The following is a 19,812-nucleotide window of genomic DNA, read 5'->3' as shown; positions in this document are numbered from 1 at the left end:
GGGTTATTTGATGTTACCATTAATAGTTTCCCAGAGCCCTTATAGAAGCCCTCGAAAGTAAAATGATTTTTGCAAGGATGGTCCGGGGTAGTGGTACATGAAATTAATCAGATTGATGTGTAGGATATTTATTAATAGCTTTATTTTTGTTAAATTAAGTACTAAAGGTGGGTGGTAACATATATATTATTGTTTAACTTATGCATGAATTGACCAAGGTACTTTTTTTTAATAGTGTTTTTATTTTAATTTTTGTTGTTGTTGCTTTCAAGCAACAAATGATCTGTACGGGATCTCTAGGATAAGGTGAAAATAACACGCAATGCCTTCGTCGGTAAAACAATATTCTATCTAAGTAAGATGAGTGTGTATTTCCCCAGACAATCGTCCCGTAATTTAGATAAGGGGAAAATAATTTTGATTAAAGCATTTTGATGGAGGAAGTTGGAAGAAAAAAAACTTTAACTTTATTGATAACACAAATATTGCGTGAAATTGTGCGACATATACACTCAATATGTGTTCTCCAAGATAATTTGCTGTCGATTGTGGGACCAAAAACATTTTTTATAGCAACAACTTCAATATCTATGTCCATTTTCATATTGAATGGTGTTTGTTCTAAAGAGTTGCAAAAAAGCATGCATTTTGTTTTTGTACATTAATCGAGAATTTGATAGCCCTTAGCCAGTGTACCAAATTATCCAGTTTAGTGTTCAATACATTCATTGAAATATCGGGAATAGGATGAGAATAGGTTGCATTGGAATCGTCTGCAAGAAGAATATACTATAATATTTTAGAAGAGTTCTGGAGGTCATTTATAAATATCATAAATAAAAGTGGGCCCAATAGGCTGCCTGGGGAACACCAAATTCAAAATTTTGTAAATAAGTTTGTTTATTTTTGCTTCCAAATTGTTTACGATTATAGAAGTAGGTTCTAAATCACTCCGAGGCCTTATACAGGAGTATTTCATGGCTTATCATGTTTATAGTGTCAAAGGCCTCGGAGAGGTCCAGAAAAACACCAATTGTATGTTCAAAGTTAATCAATAAAAGTTATCAATAACTTTTATTTTGTCAATAGATGAGAGTAGCATGATATGTTTTATATTTTTGGCGAAAGTCGGAAATTATATTATAACACAGTGTCCATATTAGTGTGTTCGCAGTGTGAACTATGTGGAGTCACCTTCACAGTGGAAAATTTGAGCACTTAAACATCAGGGCCCCGTTGCATAAAAGTTACCATTATGGAAACTTTGCCATCCAATGGTAACTTGCATGGAATCCTTGATTCTGATTGGCTGTTGATCATCGTTACCATGGTAGATACCATTAGATAGCAAAGTTACCATAATAGTAAGTTTCATGCAACGGGCCTCTGCATTTGAACATTCAACCTAGCTGTTGAGATGTATACACACTGTGAAATTGCCCCCACAATGTTACATTACATCGTTTCAATAATGTGTACTGTCCTGATAATACCACACTGTGACCATTCATGCGATGTTGATATGGTCGAGGTGTCCATGCACTATTTGAAATCATATTCACTCTTGAATTTAAGCAATTCAACAGAGTATTTTTCCAGATATGAAAAAACTGTTAGCATCCACACACTGTTGTATGGAAGAGGATTCCATTGTGTGAAATTGCATTCACACTGTTAAATTCAAGCAATTCCAACAGTGTATATCTTTCCCAAACAACGCACTGTGTGTCGACACACTGTCGACATGCTCGAGGTTTCCACTGTGAGGAATAATATTCACACTGGTAAATATAAGCATTGTCAGTAACAGAGAATATCATTTTTACATAACCAAGATTGTGAGTGCCCTGTGAACATGTCGAAGTGTCCATCGTGTGAAATTATAATCACGATATTAATTATAAGCAGCTTTCAAGCAACCTTATAGTTTCGGGGTTTTCTGGATATACATTCACAAATATGTCTATATATTCCACTTATGCTAATAATACCCCTTTCATAAACCCAATTATGCAGATAATATCCGCATAATTTAGTCGTAAAATCGGAGCGGGACCAGAGTAATACGCATTATTTCGATGCTGCAATTATCCGCATAATAGCGGCATCGGGACCAGATTTTTACTTTATGAACGCATTTCCAAAGTAATGCGGATAATTGCCATGGTGCGGTCACAAAGGTCACCCTTTTCCAACACAACCCCGTCGGAGGGGGCGTGTGCAGTTGCCATGACAATTATCCGCCTTTTTCATGTCGGGCGCTCGTAAAAAATAGTGCGGATTATTTTCGGAGTTTGTGAATGCAATTTTCATTGAATTATCCGCATTACTCTTAGGCGGATAATTGGAGGATGGGTTTGTGAAAGGGGTATTAGCTTATTATGCTAATTACGCTTATTATGATGATTACGTTACTTAAAATGAAAACTAAGGTCATGAATGCATTCCTCTTCTCAGGAACCCTCTGAAAATTGTATTATTTATGTTTTCATTTTTTTTTTCATTTAAGATTAGTAGCATATTAGAAAATATGCTCATTACATGCTCATTAAAAGTGCACAAAGTTGTCAAGGTGGTAACCGATCGAGCTAAATTTACTAAAAAAACCATCTAGAACACGAACTAAAAAAAAACCTTGCAAATATTTTGTTCCTTACATATCTGGGGTCTTGCATATATTTTGTGCCTGGCACATAATGTATCTTAAGCCTGGCAAATATTTCGTGCCTGGCATATATTTGTTGTATCTTGCATATATCATCATGCCTTTATATTTAATATATGTTTTGATATCTTGAATATTTCTATCTTCAATACATATATTTTATATTTGTTGCATATTTTTCTTCTTAAACTTGAACATGAATAATAAATTCTGCAATGGCATGCCAGGACATCTCGTTTAAATTGTGAATTCATGTTGACAAGCATAGAACCGTTTCACTGAAACAGTGAGAAATTTCAAAGTGTCGTAACTTTATTATTTCTAGTCAGATTTTAATGAAAATATCAGTGTGGTGTTTGTTTGATTTTATTCTATCTGTTATTTTCTTTTCAGCCTGGAGAACCCCTTAAAGAGGAAGGTTACCCAGAAGAAATGTTTCTGTGAAAATAATAATTAAAAAAAATAAATAGAAAAATTAAGGTTTGAGGAAAATCCATTTAAGGATTAAGAAAGTTATTAACATTTGATGTTTTATTTGTGACGTCATAAACGAGCAGCTGCCCCATATTTTATGTAATATAAAATGCATATAGATTTCAATTTTGTAATTGTTCGTGATGAGTTAGTTTGTTTACTTTTTAGGAACGGGTGTGAAATGATTTGACTATTGATATACTAAAGGTACAGTATAAACTATTTTTAATTTTCTGAGAAAATGAAATTTCATTGTTTTGTTTTTTTACCATACGATATGCACAAATGGTCATGGTGTGTTCTCGATATGTTAGTGTGTTCATGGTGTGTTCGCAGTATTTTCACAGTGTGTTCCACACTGTGGGAATTCTTAAATGGTCATGGTGTGTTCTCAATATGTTAGTGTGTTCACGATGTGTTTGCAGTGTGTTTACAGGGCTGTGTTCCACACTGTGGGAATTCTTAAATGGTCATGGTGTGTTCTCAATATGTTAGTGTGTTTACAGTGTGTTTACAGGGGTGTGTTCTTCATTGTGGGAATTCTTAAATGGTCATGGTGTGTTCTCAATATATTAGTGTGTTCACGGTGTGTTTGCAGTGTGTTTACAGGGGTGTGTTCCACACTGTGGGAATTGTTAAATGGTCAAGGTGTGTTCTAAATATGTTAGTGTGTTCACGGTGTGTTTTCAGTGTGATTACAGGGGTGTGTTCCGCACTGTGGGAATTGTTAAATGGTCAAGGTGTGTTCTAAATATGTTAGTGTGTTCACGGTGTGTTTGCAGTGTGTTTACAGGGGTGTGTTCCACACTGTGGGAATTCTTAAATGGTCATGGTGTGTTCTCAATATGTTGGTGTGTTCACGGTGTGTCCACAGTGTGTTTATAGGGGTGTGTTCCACACTGCGGGAATTCTTAAATGGTCATGGTGTGTTCTCAATATGTTGGTGTGTTCACGGTGTGTCCACAGTGTGTTTACAGGGGTGTGTTCCACACTGTGAACATACTGCGGGAATGTTCACAGTACATTCACTGTGTGTTCACAGTATGTTCACAGTCGGTTCACGGTGTTTATGGTGTGTTTACAATATGTTCATGGTGTGCTCAAAGTTTTTAGGCTGTGGTCATGGTGTGGTCAGTTTGTCCATGGTATGTTCACAGTACATTCACTGTGTGTTCACAGTATGTACACAGTCGGTTCACGGTATGTTTACAGGATGTTCATGGTGTGCTCAAAATTTTTAGGCTGTGGTCATGGTGTGGTCAGTTTGTCCATGGTATGTTCACAGTACATTCACTGTGTGTTCACAGAATGTTCAGTCGGTTCACGGTATGTTAGTGGTGTGTTTACAGTATGTTCATGGTGTGCTCAAAGTTTTTAGGCTGTGGTCATGGTGTGGTCACAGTTTGTCTATGGTATGTTCACAGTACATCCACTGTGTGTTCACAGTGTGTTTACAGTATGTTCATGGTATGCTCAAAGTTTTTAGGCTGTCGTCATGGTGTGGTCACAGTTTGTCTATGGTATGCTCACAGTACATTCACTGTGTGTTCACAGTATGCACACAGTCGGTTCACGGTGTGTTAATGGTGTGTTTACAGTATGTTCATGGTGTGCTCAAAGTTTTTAGGCTGTGGTCACAGTTTGTCTATGGTATGTTCACAGTACATTCACTGTGTTTTCACAGTATTTACACAGTCGGTTCACGGTGTGTTAATGGTGTTTACAGTATGTTCATGGTGTGCTCAAAGTTTTTAAGCTGTGGTCATGGGATGGTCACAGTTTGTCTATGGTATGTTCACAGTACATTCACTGTGTGTTCACAGTATGTACACAGTCGGTTCACGGTGTGTTAATGGTGTGTTTACAATATGTTCATGGTGTGCTCAGTTTTTAGGCTGTGGTCATGGTGGTCATAGTTTGTCCATGGTATGTTCACAGTACATTCACTGTGTGTTCACAGTATGATCACAGTCGGTTCACGGTGTGTTAATGGTGTGTTTACAATATGTTCATGGTGTGCTCAAAGTTTTTAGGCTGTGGTCATGTTGTAGTCACAGTTTGTCTATGGTATGTTCACAGTACATTCACTGTGTGTTCACAGTATATACACAGTCGGTTCATGGTGTGTTAATGGTGTGTTTACAGTACGTTCATGGTGTGCTCAAAGTTTTTAGGCTGTGGTCATGGTGTGGTCACAGTTTGTCGATGGTATGTTCACAGTACATTCAATGTGTGTTCACAGTATGTACACTGTCGGTTCACGGTGTGTTAATGGTGTGTTTACAGTATGTTCATGGTGTGCTCAAAGTTTGTAGGCTGTGGTCACAGTTTGTATGAGGCGCCGAATGTACCAATATTATATAGAACAATTATTTGTTATATAATCATTATTTATTAAATAATAACTATTATTTATATATAATTTACATTTTATTTGTAAATAACTACTATTATATAAAATATCATTTCTAATTATTTATATATAATTCCAAGTAATACTTCATTATTTGTAAATAATAATAGTTCGACATTCCATTATTTATAAATAATGATTATTTGTTTTTCATTATTTATGAATAATGATTATTTGTTTTTCATTATTTATAAATAATGATTATTTGTTTTTCATTATTTATAAATAATGATTATTTGTTTTTCATTATTTATAAATAATGATTATTTGTTTTTCATTATTTATAAATAATGATTATTTGTTTTTCATTATTTACAAATAATGATTATTTGTTTTTCATTATTTATAAATAATGATTATTTGTTTTTCATTATTTATAAATAATTTGTTGAGTTTTCCATTATTTATAAATAATTATAATTTGTTAAATAATGAAAACGTCTACTTCATTATTTATAAATAATTTTTTCGAGTGCACCATTATTCTCATTATTTATAAATAATCATTATTTAATGTTCGAGTTTTCCATTATTTATAAATAAAGATTATTTGTTAAATAATGAAATATCTACTTCATTATTTATAAATAATAATTTTGTTTCAATATCCCATTATTTATAAATAATCATTATTTATAAACAATTTTTACAGTTTGCCATTATATACAAATAATCATTATTTATATTCAAATAACCATTATTTATTAAATAATGCCATTATTTATTAAATAATGCCATTATTTATTAAATAATGCCATTATTTATTAAATAATGGAAAACTCGCTATAACATGCAAATGTGGGACCGCCCATGATATGAATATTCATGATGCGATTTCCTTTTTCGTGATTTTTCTTCACAAATTTTTGTCCATTTCCTCTTCATAATGACATTTCTTGAAGCAATTTTCTAGGGATATGGTCTGATTGTAATATTCTTCATTTTCTATATAACTTCGTCTTCGTAGAAATATCAAAAAGTGTAATTTTATACGATTTTTCCTACAGTTCACAATCCCCATAGGCGCGCGTGTACGGTAGGGACAACCGGTGAATCGACGGAGTGCTCTTCATCGAAATACTACGTTGGTTGGTCCCCGGAAGTGGCGGGCGGAATTTAGCCCGAATCCTCGATGGAAGTCGATCAAGTGCATATGAGCTGAGAGAGTGAAATATCAGTGTACTTGTACAGGCCCTTCTACTTTTTATAAATATTTCTTGTTGCTTTTTTTGTTAAGTTAATTTTTCCTGGTGTAGAAATAAGTTTCAGTTCTAATAATGCACTTCAAATACATTTTGGAGTGTCTGTTTGAGGCGTTTGGGGCGATTTCACCCTGGCCCCAAAATGCTCGCAATGACAATACGGGGGCATGATGACCCCTAATTTTTTAAAAACTTATTTTTCTATTGAAAATTATCACAAAATTCACCAAAAGTGTGCACGAAAGCCTTCGTATTTCACTTTTAAAACTCCAAAAAGTGCCCAAATGACAAGCTTGGTCGCTTCGCTGTGTCGCTTTCAACTTGAGAACGTTTACGCGTCTGCTTCCCCCCCCCCCCTCCTCCGAAAGAAATTCTGTATACGGCCATGCTCTAAAGAGCCTGGCACATTGATTTATGTATACTTCATTTTCATTATTTTTATCTCATTATCATCATGGCCTTACGCAGAATTTTTTCCGGGGGGGGGGGTGGGGGGAGCAGGACGCGCGTAAACTTTCTCATAAAAATCTTGAGAAAGCGAAGCGACCAAGCTTGTCATTTGAGCTTGGTCGCGTCGCTGTCTCGCTTTCAAGATTTTTTTGAGAAACTTTACGCGCGTCCTAGCTGCCCCCCCCCCCCCCCCCCCGGTAAAAATTCTGTGTAAGGCCATGATGATAATGTGATAAAAATAATGAAAATGAAAAGTACATATAAATCAATGTGCCATATGCTCTTTTGAGCATGGCTGTTCACAGAATTTCTTTCGGGGGGTGGGGGCAGACGCGTGTAAACGTTCTCAAGTTGAAAGCGAGACAGCGAAGCGACAAAGCTTGTCATTTGGGCTTGGTCCCGTGGCTGTCTCGCTTTCAAGATTTTTTTGAGAAAGTTTACGCGCGTCATGCTCCGGCCCCGGCCCCCCTGGAAAAAATTATGCGTAAGGCCATGTTGATAATGAGATAAAAATAATGAAAATGTAAGTATACATAAATCAATGTGCCAGGCTCTTTAGAGCATGGCCGTATACAGAATTTCTTTCGGAGGAGGGGGGGGGGGGAGCAGACGCGTAAACGTTCTCAAGTTGAAAGCGACACAGCGAAGCGACCAAGCTTGTCATTTGGGCACTTTTCGGAGTTTTAAAAGTGAAATACGAAGGCTTTCGTGCACACTTCTGGTGAATTTTGTGATAATTTTCAATAGAAAAATAAGTTTTTAAAATTTAGGGGTCATCATGCCCCCGTATTGTCGTTGCGAGCATTTTGGCCCTTACAAAAAATTCCTGTAGTACTCTGTGATATGTACTGCAGGAAGTATCGCAGGAAAGTACTGCAGGAATTACGTGCACGTAATTTGGGACGGTACTACAGAAATGTACAACAGGAGTACAACAGGTCCGTGTCCTGTGATACTTCCTGTGGTAATAACCGCATAAGTATGGCAGGAAGTATGACAGGACACGATCACCACAACCGCTACAACCGCTACAACCACTACCACACTACTATTAGTACTACAGGACAGTATCACAGGATAGTATCACAGGATAGTATCACATGATAGTATGACAGGACAGTATGACAGGATAGTATGACAGGACAGTATGACAGGACAGTACTACAGGAATACCACAGACCAGTATCACAGGGAAGTACTACAGAACAGTATCGCAGGACAGTACTACAGGAGTACCGCAGGCTTCTGGTACTGTGTCCTGTAGTACTGTCCTGTGATACTGGTCTGGTATTCCTGTAGTACTGTCCTGTGATACTGGTCTGGTATTCCTGTAGTACTGTCCTGTGATACTGGTCTGGTATTCCTGTAGTACTGTCCTGTGATACTGGTCTCGTATTCCTGTAGTACTGTCCTGTGATACTGGTCTGGTATTCCTGTAGTACTGTCCTGTGATACTATCCTGTGGTGATAAATAGTATCACAGGACAGTATGACAGGACAGTACTTTAGGAATTCCGCAGACCAGTATCACAGGAAAGTACTACAGAACAGTACTACAGGACAGTACTGCAGGAATACCAAGAGACCTTACCGCAGGACAATTCCTGCAGTACTGTCCTGTGGTATTCCTGTGATACTGATCTTTGATATCTTCTGTGGCATTATTGGTCTCATCCTGTAGCCTTCTTGTGATACTTTACTGTGGTAATCCTGCAGGGGTATTCTTGTTGATTTCCTGTGACAATCCTATGGTATTGTCCTGTAGTAGTCTGTGCGATTTTCTCACGACACCGTCCTGCACTGGTTTGTTAGGCGTAGTAGTTTGTAAGAATTTCCTGTGATCCAGCACAACAACTTTGACATCTTGACTAATGAAAAGAGGCGTGAAAAAACCCACAAATTTGCAAAGACGTTAAAAGCATATTCACATACCTTTATTATGTATGAGCTGTACTATGCACAGTATAGAACATCTTTGATATCATAAATGACTGCTAGAATAATGCAGTAACATTTCATCTTTAGGATAAGACATGTACAAAGATTTATATCCATGAACATTGAGATGCCACATGAACTACTTTCACTATTCATACATTGCTGCCATTTTGAGATCACATAAAGAAAGCTAGATTCGACCCAGAATCCTTCCCTCTAACACAACAATAAGCGATTATTATTAATACCTTGGTCACATTCCTTGACCGGTTGCCTTACGTCGAGACAAAATCAGCAGTTTTAGGTATTCCTGTACAAACCACCCACGTGTAGCTGGTAGTAGCTGGTACAAGGATGATTAAGACTGTTAATTTTGACTCGACGTAAGGCCACGAGCCGGCGAATGTAACCAAGGCTTAACCAGTATTATGGTTGCAAAAAAAACTGTAATAGCTGAGCAATTGCATTTTCCCCTTCTTGTCAACACCCGATTGGCTTAATACTAAAAGCAGAACATCCTTTACTCAACCATGTTATGAAACAATGGATAACCACTTCTGCATGTACAGATAATGCATGGTGCACATACAGTAAGGGATGAAATTATGATGTGTTGATCACCAGTATAAACTTAAAGTACATGAACGTAATCATAATCACTTCATTTTGCTCAGAATTCACTTAAGTCCATAAATACTGAAAGATATTTTTGAATGAATTTCACATGATTTAGAACGTTCACCATAGGTTAGAAAAAATATGAACATAACATTACTTTGCCAAAACGTAGATCAAATCTATTGAGACATTAACCTTTTTGACATTGAATAGGCATATCATTTTACACAGTCTTCTTGTCTAAGAATTGCTCCAACTACGTATTGAAGGGTTATATATGAATGTAAGCATGAGCCCATCATAAACACGAAATTGCGGCATGTAATTTGATTTGCTACATGTCATAATTGATAACTAAATGACGTTCAATACTTGATGTTGCTACATAAAATAATTAAGGTCATGTGGCAATGTGAATTCATACCTACTCGAGTCATTTAGTAATTTCAATTAGTATATGACCTAATTAATTATGACATATAGCTCAAAATTGACTTGAATAATTATGACCAATTTGATTGACCTCAATTATTTGAAGTAGCAACATCAATTATTCAACATAAGCACTCTCAATCGAGGTGGAGTAACTCTTCTTTAGGTCATGTTACTATTCGAATTGGAACATGTCATTGTTTAGGTCATGCAGCAATTCAAATTACTTGCTCAAGTAAACAATTACAATTGTAATATCACGCAAAATGAATTAGCTGTACATGACATAATTCTGTTCTTTGATGGGCTTATGCTTCCATATATTAAGTAAATGGCTTTAATTCTTAATGATTATCCAAAAATTCATATACATAAAATAAACCAATATGAAGAGCATCATATCCAAAGTGATCACCAGTTCACCCAATGTTACAGTACAAAAATAAAAAGCTGATTTTCTTATGTACTTTCACACATGTTATACATGTGCACTGTATGTCACTTGACCCTGGCAGACAATAGAATTGACAAGCAGTGAGTCCTACATGTACATGTAGCTGCCTGGTTTGCATACTTTAATGTTATATGAATTTCAATCATGGCCATGTGCTGTTTATACACTAAATGGAGGGATCTTGTCATAATGTTATGTCAATTAAAAACTGAATAAAATCCCAATTATCCTGAATAGCTAGACTAGCCCCCTTGCAATGGACATTGTAATCTTGTTTTCTTTTACCTTTCATTATTTTTGAAAATTTTCATACAACTAGGGCTGGGACTAAAACCCGGGTACCCGAGTAGAAAAATCAATACCCGATACCCGAAAATTGCTCACCAGTATAATGTACATGTATTTGATTTGTATTGCGTAGTGTAAGACATGATTGTAACTCATTACAAAAGTACACAAGCCTCATTTTGAATTTCACCAATTACCCTCTAAATATGTGACCGAGATCGTTCAATCATCGCCATGTTTCTTTTGCAGCGCAGTGACGTCATCCAGCCACTGCGACGCAAACCAATTTATGAATGAAAATATAGTAAGCATGCGCATTGCAAGCCTCAGCCCCACGCAGTATTACGTCAAAACAAGTCTGCAATACTCTGTCACCTCATACCAAAATCGACCTACGAAGCACCAGCCAATCACGTTCTTGTTACCATTTTTAGTTCATCATAAACCGAAAATGGGAACACGATCGTGATTGGCTGGCGCATTTGACGCTCCGAAACCCGGAAATCAATTGACTTTGTTCACGTAGCGATACAAACTCACGAACACGATGTAATATCGATGCTACTTCGTAAGATTTTGACGGAAAAGCAAGAATAAAAATTTGCTTACCTGTGCAGTATCGGTGAGAAAACCTTTTATAATTCATATGATATATAGGAAAGTGGAATTCTAGGTCGATTTTGGTACGAGGTGACAGAGTATTGAAACTTGTTTCGATGGAATACTGCGTGGGGCACGGGAGGCTTGCAATGCGCATGCTTACTATATTTTCATTCATAAATTGGCTTGCATCGCATTGGCTTGATGACGTCACCTATGGGGTTTTTCCACCAGTCATATTTCAAGTGACATGATTTTCAGGTACCCACCCGAAAATTACCACGGGTACCCGAAGAGAAAAAACCCGAAAGTCCCAGGCCTACATACAACTCTTTGTTTTTTTTTTATACTTTATCAAAGCTTTTATGATTATAAATGTAATTAAATAATTTGACTTGATAAATGTATATTACTGGTATACTAATTGTGAATTTTTAGCAAGAAACAGTATTTGTGTTGGATTAATACATAAAAATGTTGCGAAATTTCGGAACAGCGTACCCAGGCATCACAAATTTGGTCTCAAAAGATGTGCAAGACTTGAAAGTAAAAAGGCAGCTAACAGCCTCCCAGTTATTAACCCTTAGTTAAATTGGACCAATTTGACCCCCCCCCCCTTCCAAAAATTTTGCGACCATGCTGTCGCACAATTTTTTTAAAACATGCCTCTTTCTAGTCTTGTGCATCTTTTGAGACCAATCTTGTGTCACCCGGTACGTGGTTCTGTAATAACGTGACATTATGTAAGTACATGTCATACCAAAAATTGCTCAAAAACGTGATTTTGTGTACAAAGTCAATGCAATAGAGGAAAAAGTATGATTTTGTATTCTAATTACGCATAAATTAGTATTATCACTTACTAACAATTTGCGTGAAATAATTTACAATTTAATTTTGTAAATTATGCCCTAGACAACCCATGTGCCAATGTTAGACACGATTGTGCGGTCAAGATCTCAAGGAAGGGGGGGGCCCTGGAAACCCCCCCTCCCCCCTTCCCCGGCCATATCAACTCCCAAAATACCCTGGCTTTAGTTGACTTTCTGGCTCCTCTTGAGTAGTCACCATTCATTGGACAGCTTGTTTTTATCCAAGTCTGTATAGCACGAGGCAGCTTAATCTGTAGAAAAAAAAACACATACCATTACGATAACATGAACAACATAAAAATACAAGAAATAAGGTGTTTTGCCCCCATCTAGATCTCTTTTCACAAGTACATATCTATCGGATAATGAGGTCCTTGCGGCTATCTCTCTTAGCATATTCTTGCTTATAAAAGCAAACTAAGCCGAAGAGTGACAAACAATTTATAATGCAAACAAATTGTCATAAGCACATATTGAAACTCTTTAATAAAACAATGAAGAATAAATCTACATCTTCTAACAAGGATTACACTGTATGCCACTGCATGAATACAATCTGCTTAATTTTGTAATTATAATATCTACTGAAGTGAATGCCTATATAATCACCTTTTATGAACTCCAACCGTGTCTTGTACAAGAACATGGCCTTTTCTGTGTACACCTGTAGTATCTTTCCCACATAATGCTGGACTTGCTGCTCGATCATCCAGAGATCCCTCTTTGAATCTTTAATGAAATGAAATGAATTTGAGTGACATAGTAAAATTTTATTTGCAGGTTAATACAAATACATGATGTAATAAAAATACATGATAAAACTTCTTCATTTCCATATTTCAGTGTTACAATTCAGGTGCAAAGAGTCATATTCTTTAATAATATTCAACATAAAATCAATGAAAACTAGTGCTGTTGTCGATAGGCCTCATATCGACATTGATGTCGACATACGAAGGATTTTCAAAATTCCGACATGTCGACATGCACGCACCCACATCGACATGTAAACATAAAATAAAAAGGGGTCTAGCCTACAATCACGAGTGTAAAGATTAGCTGAAAAGTTAGAAGCATTTATCCACAGTAATTGGCGCGATTAAAAGGTTTATTCAGCTTAGCAGCGCATTAAATGAAAAAAGAATATCTGCGAGCTGTGCGGCAGTAGAAATACGTCAGTGCAGGGCCGGCCTGCCCGATCGAGCCGCCCTCGATATCCCGTTATAGCGAGAGTAGCATTCACCGTACCCATCCACGGAAATATGTACCCATCGCGCGCTATTCACCGTGCTTGATAATACGTTGCTCCTCAATGCATTACTTTTCACATAAACGTGAGCAGCAGCGAACACGTGTTTTTGTCAAAGTTGTGACTGCCGCAATTGAGCGCTTACTTCATATCACGAAGTCACAGAAAACTTCCCTTCATTCGTTTGGAGATCGTTGCACGGATCGCCGCGGAAGTGATACTGAAATTATCGGTCGATTTTCATTACTTTTCATTGTCAAATTGAGGAGCTTGCGTTTGCAGCAATGATCACTGTTGTAATTGGTGATTCTCAAATTGGCTACGAGTGTTATTGAGCAATGCTTTCGAAACCGGATCCTGGTACAAAAACTTGATTCTCCAGAAAAAAAATGTGGATTAAATCGGTGATTTTGGAAGCTCAATTCCCGAACTGAGCCTGTATTATATAGATCTAGTGTGGGGATATCACTCGTGTCAAGGTGAATATATTTGATTGAGAGTGTTGTTCCACGATCGAATGCTTTTTTTTTATGTTAGGGAGCCCAGGCTAAATTACGGTCCCTTTTTCATGTCGACATTGTCGATGTCGGGATTAATTTTTAAGCGACATGTCGACATGGATTTTTGTTCCCGACAACAGCACTAATGAAAACATTAAAAGTAGAGGAGCATTTTAACCTTACTCACAGTCTGTTATTGTCGCTAAAGTCTTTACAATAAGAAGATTGGGCACTTTGCCGACATCGCGTAATGCTTTGCATCGATTTACATGTATAATAGTCTTTGTGCCTAGTCTTTTCTATGTAGTGTCTTTAATATGTAGATAAAACATGCGTCCTTTAGCTAGTTAGACGAACAATTTTGGAAATTAAAGACGGATCCATATTTTATCAACCGGAAGAGAAATTAGTGCTTAAATGAAGCTATTTGAGGGATATTGATGATATTTAGGGTGAATTGACTTCACATCTTTTCGTAAGTTTGTCATGTTCATAGAAGGCCGGACTTGATTTTATAGAAACCTCTTTTAAATTTGTGGGATTGCCTACCTCGAGTGAAGTTTGTGCAGGCTCCACTCCACTTCACTATTGCTACACTACGCTCCACCTACCCAAACTTTGAGACCGTGAACTGGATCTGTCGATCTGATATTCCGAGTGACAAAAAGTGGGATCTTATGGGGGGGGGGGGGGATATCAAATTCATGCAACATCACGCTCTTTAAAAAAATTAAAACTAATATTCTTCCTGCACACAAAGTTTCAGTTCTTCTCCATGCCTCTATCCGTCTCAAAATTGATGATTTAGAGCCAACATGAAGTTTCTCACATAGATGGCGGCGTAAACATCGGGCAAGTCTCTTCCGTCTAATCATGATATTTTTCGCATTTTTTGGAATGAATTTCTTCTTCAAAAATAACGACGAGAGCGTAGAAATGTTGGAAATTAAGTTTTATCCCATGTACATGATTTAGGTCTAACGTTAGGCTAGATCTTTTAGAAGGAAAGTAGAAATCTCGGGGCCGGGGGTGAAAGTTTCAAGTTTTGGCTTCCTCTGTGTGGGTATATGAGAAAGGATCCCTGGCTTCATATGAGAGTGACCTTACGAAGTTACGTTAGTAAATGATTTTCACTCTCTAGAAGCCGCCTGGCTAGGCCTACAGCCATTCCCGATCACGATATTTTGAAAAGTGGTGGATATATTGACTTCAAATGTGACTGAGAGACTTGTCATGACATTTGGGAACAAATATTGGTGATGAGGTATGCTGGTATTAATCGGCCGGTGCGAAACTGCATTAGCGCCCACCCCTGACCTGGCTACAATCATGACAATACAAACATCCTCACCGCCGCCATCAATATACTACTAACTTAGCCAGCCGTTGGCCGTCCCCGGCCGCGCACACCGCAGATCAGCCCCCACCCGATAAGCGATCGGGAACAACGGCAGTGCAGTGGCCGTACGGTAATGATTAAAAAGTCGAAGAAATTTAAGTGCATGCCGCGCCAAACTACGAAAAATGGATCTAACTTACTGTTTAGCCTGTTGTGTGAATGTCTTAAGAAGTCGTTGTCCGAATCTGATCCATATTCTGTTAGTTTTTGTTGAAATATTGACGGCCTTCTTCATCAAGCTTCGGGTTCAGCTGAGCAGTTACGAACGTTTTTTTTCAAATGGCGGAACCGGAAACACGTATACGGTACAGTCCGTGCGTTTGAGCTCGGAGGGGGGGGGGGGGGGTCTTACTTTTTACTTGGAAACCAGACAATTTGACTATTTTCGCCATCATTTATATATCATATTATTAACGTAAAGGAATTGAATAAAGTAAAATTCAAATATTTATTTCTTCTTCCTTTCTTTTTCTTTTCTATGTCTTTTAATTTTTTTCTTTCTCTTTATTCTTTTTTTTAATATAAGGATAGGATTTAAAAACATGTCTCACAATTTTACTGAAAATATGTTATATAGGCCTACCAGTATGCAAGTAGGATGACAAAGAAAGCAATGAGGAAAATCACAGCTCCAATCCTATGTATTTTTAATTTTATTTCTTTTCAAAAACACACATTTTATCCTTTCTTGCGATCGAAGGAAAGATCCCTTTATAAGGTTCAAGTAGTAAAAGAAAATAATCTTAGATCAAGTGCCGGCAGGGTATTTTGATAAGGGGTGGAGGAGCAAGACAAGCAAATATAAAGATACCATTTTGAAGCGAAACATAAGAAAAAATAACTTTGCCAACGAGGTAAAAAATAATATGATCGGTTGTGACACTTTAAGGATGGAAAATAGTTTGAAAATATATAGATACAAACTTCATACAAATTAGAAAAAAAGAAGCAAAATAAACTGCCATCATATGTGAACAGAGATACAAGATTGTTCTTGCAATTAAAAAACATATTTACAAACTATATATAGCTTCGCATCATAAAAATAGATTGAAAATATCCAAATTTATTTGATTTAAAAAGAAATAGATATAAACCAGCCTGGCTAACATATTGCAAGGTGGCAAAGATATAAACCGGGGATATAAAGCAAAAAATAGGCCTTAAAATGGAAATTAAATATCCTATTTTTAGTTTATCCTATTCCACCTGTAAAAAATATTGTGAATAGGAGAACAAATATTGAAGTAATTTTATTTATAATAATATATTTGTAAGAAAATAGGTCCTTTTTACTAAAAAAAAATAAATAAAAAAATAGATGGGAAACTTGGAAAAATGTATTTTCTCGCAATAAAAACTTTAAGGGGCCAGAATCGCATTAAAACTTGGTTATGAAACGTGTAAAACAAAATCTTAGATAGCATTTTAACTGAGATTTATTTTTTAATCAACATTCAACGCTGAACTTTCTTATGTTAATTGTTTATCAATATTTTGTGAAAACAGATAGTGTGCACATCGTCATGAATATTCATTTGGTGGGTTGATGATGTGACATTCCCATTTTTCTTTTTTAATGTTAGATATGAAATTATGATTATCTATTTTTTCAATACATGTGTAAATAATGTGTCCCCATTGTAAAGTTGCTGCATTAAATAACTAATGCGGTTAATTAGTCGTCATTCCAATTGTTTAAGTTCTTGGTAGAAATATGTTGAATAAATCTAATTTCATATATTGTACAAAAGAACATGGGATATGACATCATCAGCCCACCTAATGAATATTCATGAGACATGCCTAAATAAAACTGTTTCATGGGAATATTGCAAATCCTTAAAATTCAACTTAACTTCGTTATTTGTCATCCGATTTTGAATAAATTTTAAGCATTTTGTTTTGTGAATTTTACTCTATTTATTGATTATCTCTAGCGTTGACCTCCCCTTCAATTATTTTCTTGTATTGTTAGAAAGAGATGGATGAAGTAGAATAATACGTTCATGCTTATATTTTTATTCATTACAATATCTCTTTGAAATTCAACCCGGCTTCCTCACAACCATTAAGCTCTAAGAGTGTTAGGTGTGTCCTGTATATTTCAACACGTACCCTTTTAAATATAGTCATTTTTTTATTATTCATCCTGTTTTTTATGAAAAATAAGTGGCGAACAAACAAAACAAAAATGATAATTGAAATTTAAAAGAGCGCATGAAAAAGAAATAACCCTGAAAACGAACAATAGTCCTCAAAATATAAGTTGCCCATTTTGGGGTCAATAATTTTTCGCATTTTTCAGTTCGCGCTTTGCTCCTAGTTTTGATCTAGTACGTATAGTACCCTTTCTCGTAGAAATAGAAGCTATCAAACTTAAAACCTCTGAGTCTCAGTAGGCATAACCCCCCCCCCCTCGCTGATATAGACCTACACAATGGGACAGGGTGAAATATAATTTTGAAATAGGGCCTATATGTCACAATCTAGCTATCACAAAATTAAATTTTCATATAAAAAATTGTACTTTTTAAAATGAATGGTGCCCTTTTAAGCCATATGGCCTTCTAAAAATATAAGACTCAATACGCTACTGACCTCTCCCGAAACTGAAAAAAAAGATAAATCCCTCACTGGAAATAAAAAAATTAGTCTGTGGTACAAACAGGGCTTCCATACAAGTACTGAAGGAAACTAATTTTTTCATGTACTGTACCACAGAAAATACACCAGTAGCGTCTGTGATACAGTTTCAGTCATATTTCTGGGGTGGCTGCATGAGAAGTACCGCAGGAAATTTTGAAAGTATAGCACTGGGGTTGCCATAGAATTTTAGAAGTGCCTATATTGAGTCCTGCAGGAAATTTCAAAATTTTCATTTACCACAGAAGTATCACAGGGTTTTCATAGAAGTGTCTTTAATAGGATCGAGTACTGCAGGAAATTTCAAAATGTTCATGTACCACAGAAGTATCACAGGGTTTCCATAGAAGTGCTTAGTAATAGGAGTACTGCAGGAAATTTAAAAAATGTTCATATACAACAGAAGTATCGCAGGGTTGTCATAGAAGTACTGCAGGATATTTTAGAATTTTCATGTACAACAGAAGTACGACATAACTATCACAGAGTGATATTGTATACAGTTATGTACAACAGAAGTATTACACAGGTACGACAGAGTACCATTAAGGTATTGCATGAAATTTTCATATTTTTATGTACCACAGAAGTAGATCAGGAGTCCTGTAGTAATTCCTTATACAGTTTTGTACAACAGAAGTATCACACAGGTACGACAGAGTACCATTAAGGTATTGCATGAAATTTTCATATTTTTATGTACCACAGAAGTATGACAGAACTATCACAGAGTGATACCACAGAAGTCCTGTTGTAATTCTATATACAGTTTTGTACAACAGCAGTATCACACAGGTACGACAGAGTACCATTAAGGTATTGCATGAAATTTTCATATTTTCCTGTACCACAGAAGTATGACAGAACTATCACAGAGTGATACCACAGAAGTCCTGTTGTAATTCTATATACAGTTTTGTACAACAGAAGTATCACACAGGTACGACAGAGTACCATTAAGGTATTGCATGAAATTTTCATATTTTCCTGTACCACAGAAGTATGACAGAACTATCACAGAGTGATACCACAGAAGTCCTGTGGTAATTCTGAGGTACCGTCGTGTATGACAGAAGTATCACACAGGTACAACAGAGTACCACTAAAGTACTGCAGGAATTTTTTGTAAGGGGGGGCCAGGGTGAAATCGCCCCAAACGCCTCAAACAGACACTCCAAAATGTATTTGAAGTGCATTATTAGAACTGAAACTTATTTCTACACCAGGAAAAATTAACTTAACAAAAAAAGCAACAAGAAATATTTATAAAAAGTAGAAGGGCCTGTACAAGTACACTGATATTTCACTCTCTCAGCTCATATGCACTTGATCGACTTCCATCGAGGATTCGGGCTAAATTCCGCCCGCCACTTCCGGGGACCAACCAACGTAGTATTTCGATGAAGAGCACTCCGTCGATTCACCGGTTGTCCCTACCGTACACGCGCGCCTATGGGGATTGTGAACTGTAGGAAAAATCGTATAAAATTACACTTTTTGATATTTCTACGAAGACGAAGTTATATAGAAAATGAAGAATATTACAATCAGACCATATCCCTAGAAAATTGCTTCAAGAAATGTCATTATGAAGAGGAAATGGACAAAAATT

General features: G+C 36.4%; 1 long non-coding RNA gene across 1 annotated transcript; it reads right to left on the bottom strand.

Annotated features, from left to right (window-relative positions):
• Positions 1-9,116: 9,116 nt before the first annotated feature.
• LOC135154529 (uncharacterized) lies at positions 9,117-15,844 on the bottom strand. Its single transcript, XR_010293883.1, has 3 exons — positions 15,695-15,844; positions 13,016-13,135; positions 9,117-12,657 (listed from the first exon to the last, which is right to left on the bottom strand). It is a non-coding gene; the product is annotated as an uncharacterized LOC135154529 (long non-coding RNA).
• Positions 15,845-19,812: the final 3,968 nt, after the last annotated feature.

Source organism: Lytechinus pictus, chromosome 6, assembly GCF_037042905.1.
Source record: "Lytechinus pictus isolate F3 Inbred chromosome 6, Lp3.0, whole genome shotgun sequence".
Taxonomy (NCBI): domain Eukaryota; kingdom Metazoa; phylum Echinodermata; class Echinoidea; order Temnopleuroida; family Toxopneustidae; genus Lytechinus; species Lytechinus pictus.
The sequence above is the reverse complement of the archived record's forward strand: the minus strand, read 5'-3'. Positions and strand labels throughout refer to the sequence as shown.